At 43.9% G+C, this 6706-nt stretch overlaps 1 non-coding gene across 1 annotated transcript; it reads right to left on the reverse strand.

Annotated features, from left to right (window-relative positions):
* Positions 1-1350: 1350 nt before the first annotated feature.
* Trnat-ugu lies at positions 1351-1424 on the reverse strand. The gene has a single exon. It is a non-coding gene; the product is annotated as a tRNA-Thr (tRNA).
* Positions 1425-6706: the final 5282 nt, after the last annotated feature.

The following is a 6706-nucleotide window of genomic DNA, read 5'->3' on the forward strand; positions in this document are numbered from 1 at the left end:
TAATTATACAGAATTAAGTTATGTCACTTGCAGAGTAGACAAGGTGATTCAAAAGTAACTGTACACCCTTAGTGCTTTTTTTCCGAGATAAGCTCAAAAGCTTATCACAAACAACCCAAAATTACTTCTTGTCAGAAAGCAACGATGCTAAGGGACCAGAAATCCAGCACAACTCCGTACTATACGTATCCAGGAACATGTTCAAAACGATGTACATGTAGACGAAGACAGCGACATACTCGACATCTTACCGCTCTCTGACTGTTGTAGGTGCTGTTCATATAATTGTGCACAGCCATTTTCAGTTCGCTGCTGTGCATGTGCTGCAGTCTCATTTGCAATACCATACAGGAGGTCCTCGAGACAGCCCAAAGGTAAAAATCCAAGGGGTTAAGATCCGAAAATCTGGCGGGCCAAACAACTGATTCTGCGTGACCTATCCACTTACCGGGTTAAGCAACATCGAGATACCCTGTTGCCTGCCGACTGAAGTGTCCAGGGACACCGTCACGCATAGACCTTAAGTTGGCTCGTGTAGCGAATGGACCATCATGAAGCAGACCACCCAGTTCACGTTCCAAATACTGTCGATACATTCTGCCAGTCAGACATTGTGGAATAACATGAAATCCAAGTAACTGATTGTCCACTATGCCACAAGAAATGTTCGCTACAAAACAGTGTTAATATCCTCTTACTGCCGGCCGCGGTGGTCTAGCGGTTCTAGGCGCTCAGTGCGGAACCGCGCGACTGCTACGGTCGCAGGTTCGAATCCTGCCTCGGGCATGGATGTGTGTGATGTCCTTAGGTTAGTTAGGTTTAAGTAGTTCTAAGTTCTAGGGGACTGATGACCACAGATGTTAAGTCCCATAGTGCTCAGAGCCATTTGAACCATTTTTTATCCTCTTACTGTAGTTGCGCGATGATTCTCATACGCCCACATGTACATGTTATTAGCACGCACGATAACCGCATGGGTAAAGAAGCTTTCATCCGCCAACGGAGCCCGATGACCGAACAATGCGCCGGCCGCGGTGGTCTAGCGGTTCTAGGCGCGCAGTCCGGAACCGCGCGACTGCTACGGTCGCAGGTTCGAATCCTGCCTCGGGCATGGATGTGTGTGATGTCCTTAGGTTAGTTAGGTTTAAGTAGTTCTAAGTTCTAGGGGACTGATGACCACAGATGTTAAGTCCCATAGTGCTCAGAGCCATTTGAACCATTTGAACCGAACAATGCGCCCTAATCATGGCGCTCGAGTAATCCCTTACAGAGATAAATGATGACTAACTGAAACCCTCAGCTGCCGACAGGTGTTGTTGATATACCTCGATGTGGACAGCTGAAAATGTGTGCCCCGACCGGGACTCGAACCCGGGATCTCCTGCTTACATGGCAGACGCTTTATCCATCTGAGCCACCGAGGACACAGATGAATAGCGCGACTGCAGGGACTTATCCCTTGCACGCTTCCCGTGAGACTCACATTCCCAACTGTCCACAATTCTACGTATGTAATGTACCTTATAGACAGAAATTGTACTGTCTACGGTAGTCTAAGCGTGGCCTTCTGCAGGTAAAAGGGTGGAATTGCTGTCTACATCTACATCTACAAGGATACTCTGTAAATCACACTTTCGTGCCTGGCAGAGCGCTCATAGAGCCACCTTCACAATAATTCCCTATTACTACACACTAAAACAGCGCGCAGAAAGAAACGAACACCTATATGTTTCCATGCGAGCTCTGATTTCCCTTATTTTATTACAATTATCGTTTCTTCCTATGTAGGTCGGCGTCAACAAAATTTTTTCACATTCAGAAGAAAAATCTGGAGACAAATTTTGTAAGGCCGGCCGCTGTGGTTGAGCGGTTCTAGGCGCTTCAGTCCGGAACCACGCTGCTGCTACGGTCGCAGGTTCGAATTCTGCCTCGGGCAAGGATGTGTGTGATGTCCTTAGGTTAGTTAGGTTTACGTAGTTCTAAGTCTAGGGGACTGATGACCTCAGATGTTAAGTCCCATAGTGCTTAAAGCCATTTGAACCATTTTGAAATTTTGTAAGAAGATCACGCCGCAACGAAAAACGCCTTTGTGTTAATAATGTCCACTCCAAATTCTGTATCATGTCCGTGACACTCTCCCGTATTTCTCGATAATACAAAACGTGCTCCTCTTCTTTCAACATTCTCGATGTGCACCGTTAATTGTATGTAGTAGTATATCGCACTCCGCGCAGCCAGTACTCCTAAAGAATACGGACAAGCGAATAGTGTAGGTAAGCTCTTTAGTAGATCTGTTGCATCTTCTATGTGTTCTGCAAGTAAAACGCAGTATTTGGTTCGCCTTCCCCACAACACTTTCTATGTCTTCTTTCCAATTTAAGTTGTTGGTAGTTATAATTTCGTGGTATTTAGTTGAATTTACGGCCTTTAGATTTGACTGATTTATCGTGTAACCGAAGTTCAACTGATTCATTTTAGCTCTAATGTGGATGACCTCACATTTTTCAATATTTAGAGTCAATTGCCAATTTTTGCACCATATAGATGTCTTTTCTAAGTCGTTTTGCAGTTTGTTTTGATCTTCTGAGAACTTTTACCAGACCATAAATGACAGCATCAACTGCAGACAACCAAAGAAGGCTGCTCAGTTTGTCTCCTAAATAGTTTACATAGATAAGAAACAGCAGAGGGCCTATGACGCTACCTTGGGGAACGCCAAGAAATCACTTCTATTTTAATCGATGACTTTCCGTCGGTTACTGCGAGCCGTGACCTCTCTGACAGGTAATCGAAGAAGGCGCTATACAGTTGATTAGGGACGCCTACAGCGGCACTTACAGTATGTGGCAGGTACTTACGGTCGTATCTTCATCTGCCATTTCCAGGATTTTCTCCATACCCACTCCAACCAGTTGAAGCTGACCTAACCGTGGCACATCACGAATGCCGTGTTTCTTTAAATGCCTGTCCACAGATCCGGAAGTCTGATGGTTTCTAACTCTCCTGTTTGGAAACATTTCCATATGGTGTCGTCTTGCTGCTCATGCGCTGCCTTCTGCTGCGCCTTAATGGAGGTGCATACCCGCGTATTCACAGTTTGAGTTCTCCATCGTATCATACACAATGAGTACAATCTACGAATTACCGACAGAATTAAAGTACAAAGGGCGTACAAAAAGTTTTCCACAGTCGTCTCTAATTATTTTATTTTTTGCAGGAGGAGAATGAATTTTTTTGTCAGCATACTTGGAACATTTAACTGTAAGTTGGTATATAAAAATATTTTATTTTATTTACAGTTGAGCCATAATGGACCGTGAAGTAGATGCCAGGTTGCGACAACGGTCGGTGATGGAGTTCCTCTTCAAGCCCGGCTATGACTCTGCCCCAGCGGTGGTTGCCGAGGTGATTTCTCTCTACTGGTCAATCCACGATGCGGTAGACCATCGACGGCAGTGAGTGATGTGAATAAGGAGACCATTGATCAAATCAACCGAAATGACAGATTTGTGACCACACGACAGCTTGCTGAAATGTCACTTTTTTTTCACTGGGTGGTGTGGTATTACTAGTACAGTCACTAGGGTACAGAAAAATCTGTGCACGTTGGGTGCCTGGATTACTGACATGAGAAATGAAAACAATGAGGAAGAATGTGTGCAAAGATCTCATGAAGACCTTTACTGAAGAGTGGAAACAGTGTTTTGACGGCGTCATTAGCCAGGAAGAAACTTGGTTGTTTTTGTCCGAACCTGAGAGCAAAACCCAATCCATGGAGTGGCGTCATCCGGGTTCCCCTCGGAAGAAGAAACCAAGACTTTCGCGAACAGTAGACCGAAAGGTGACGGTATCCTTCTTCTGGGACCAGTGTGGTGTCTTTTTCATTGACTTTTTGGAACCTGGCTCCACAATTAACCGGGACCGTTAGTGCTTGTCATTGGACAAGCTGCGACGTGCAATCAACATCAACAGACCACAGCTTCACGGTCAGCTCATCAGACTACACCGTGACAATACCAAAACCCATACATACCTTATGACACAGGAGAAAATCAGGAAAATGTGTTGGAAAATTGTTCCTCATCTTCCTACATTCCGGACTTGGCTCCGTCTGATTTTTACCTCTTTTGTAGTCTGAAGACCCACCTGCGCGGTAAAACATTTGATAGTGAGAAAGACCTTATTTCCTATGCTGTGTCAAGCGATGGTGCAAAAGTCAGTCCCCAGAATTTTACCAAACTATATTCACAGAACATTGGGCCAGATGCGTCACAGCTGATGGAGGCTACATTGAGTAGGCTCAATGTATAGCTAAATGTTCCAAGTATGTTCACAAAAAATTTCATTCTCCTCCCGCAAAAAATAAAAAAAATTAGAGATGACTGTGCATAACTTTTTGAACGCCCTTTGTACATAGTAAATGTGGTAGCGCTACATTACAACAGCGCCACACAGTACAATCGACCACACCGAAGTCGATTAAACAAAGGCATTTAAGGCTCAAATCAACCGAGCAGTGAGAGGGGTGTACAAAGCAAAATCAGACGATATGCAGGAGAATATGACACGTCAAAAGCCTGTGCTGCCTCATAATGTAATGCCTTCCACTGTAACGTCCCATTCGAAAAATTATGAATGACTGTGCTGGTGAACTTCTACGTTATTTGATTCTCATACAGCTGAGCAAAACTCAACGTTCTCGAACAGTTTTCTCTTTACTTGTTCTGATCATCACTAAACTGACATACAATATTTTTTAGCGTAACGCAATCTGACTTTCAATAATCCCTACAATAGAATGGCCCTGACTAACAATAACCTATACTTTTCATGAATCACATACCTCACAAAAATCTTCTTTACTCAAACTACTGCAGTACAGCGAGCGCCAATACTGCCAGCTAAATAAAAATTCTAGCTACTGAAGGCACTAACTACGGATGGGCATAGTTAGCAAATGAAGGATTTTTATAGAAAACAAACACTGTATTTACCTTAATAATGTTCAAAGACATCCACCTTCACAAATTTCATTTTTCTGGTGGACACACGTACCGTCCGCTTATAGCAACCTCTCAAAACTCTGGCATCTCTCTCTGCACATCCACCACTGCTGGCGGCTCACCTCCAACTGCCCAACGCTACGCCCTGTTCACATCCAACTGCCCAACACTACACAAGCAAATATTCCAACAATGAGTCCAAACAGCCACAGACTGCACAGAGCACAGTCAGTGATTTTGATACAGAGCGCTACGTAGCGTTACTAACACAAAAACCTAAACAGCCTACTTACACCACAAATGACATTATGGACCATAGGTCGTAAATAAATCAGTTTCAGACAAAACTTTAACACTTTTCTGTTATTCTGATAACATACATTACACTCTCAAATTGTATACAGTTGCTTTTGAATCACCCGGTATCACTAAAATCTGTTGACTTTTTCCCATTCCCTGAGCAGCAAAGCGTTCGGTTGATTGGTTGGTTGGTTTGGGGGAAGAGACCAAACAGCGAGGTCATCGGTCTCATCGGATTAGGGAAGGACGGAGAAGGAAGTCGGCCGTGCCCTTTCAAAGGAACCATCCCGGCATTTGCCTGGAGTGATTTAGGGAAATCACGGAAAACCTAAATCAGGATGGCCGGACGCGGGATTGAACCGTCGTCCTCCCGAATACGAGTCCAGTGTGCTAGCCACTGCGCCACCTCGCTCGGTAAAGCGTTCGGAGCACAGTTGAGTACTACGCCCTCGACAGTACCGTTGTCTCTTTTGCTACACGAAGTGGGAGCTCATAGGACAGCGAGTGCCTTACATAAAAATGTTTCATTTGTTGAAAAGGAGTGCGTAAATCACCAGTGTCTGTTTAGTGCGACTATAGTACGGAAGGGAAAAATGGCTATGGCCGAATAACGAGAATGCGTGCTTTCCGACACGCCACGGCCATGATTTATGACTCAAAACAAGCGGTTTCGAAGGCACTTTCCTTTACTGCAGCGAAAAGCAGGAGTTATATGCTAAATAAGGTTACTGGAAAGCAAACAGTATGGAATACGACGAAACTGGATAAACAGTTCGTGGACTGCATTGTAGTTGCTTCAGGCGCAAAAAAGTTTTTGACAAGTTTTCTCCTCATTATCTCACATTATTATAGGTATTGATTATGGCTTCAGAGAAAAAGGCAATGAGGAAAAACTTAAAGAAGTTACAGAAAAAGCAGAAAAAAGTTAATTTAGTGGACGCTCATGAGAAGAAAAGCTTTGTGAATGGTATTAATGGCACACACAAGGGAGAGGGAGTGTGGGGGAGGACCTCATATGCTTTTCATGTGTTACTGACCCTTAATCGAACATCTGAACTCAAAAGACTGTGACACGTAACGAGCCGTGCATAGTTTACTTACTCTTTTCTGTCTTTCTGTCAGCGATAGCCGTATAGGTATTTAAGGAACTGTTAGTCCATCATATGCTGATATTCATCTTGATCTCTTTATCATAAGGTTTTTCACTTCTGTAGGGGCTTTGAAGCTGATGTAGATACACTGCAAGAGATTGTAGGTGTATGGTAAAAATAGAGTTGCCCAACACTGCCAGTAGCAATCTTTGCTACTTTGAAAATCGTAACCAAAGTGACAAATCCCAGCACTTCCTCTGTTTCACAGTACCGTAGACAATTTCCCGCAAGACAGTAGATTTTATGAATTTT

Source organism: Schistocerca piceifrons, chromosome 8 (genome assembly GCF_021461385.2).
Source record: "Schistocerca piceifrons isolate TAMUIC-IGC-003096 chromosome 8, iqSchPice1.1, whole genome shotgun sequence".
Taxonomy (NCBI): domain Eukaryota; kingdom Metazoa; phylum Arthropoda; class Insecta; order Orthoptera; family Acrididae; genus Schistocerca; species Schistocerca piceifrons.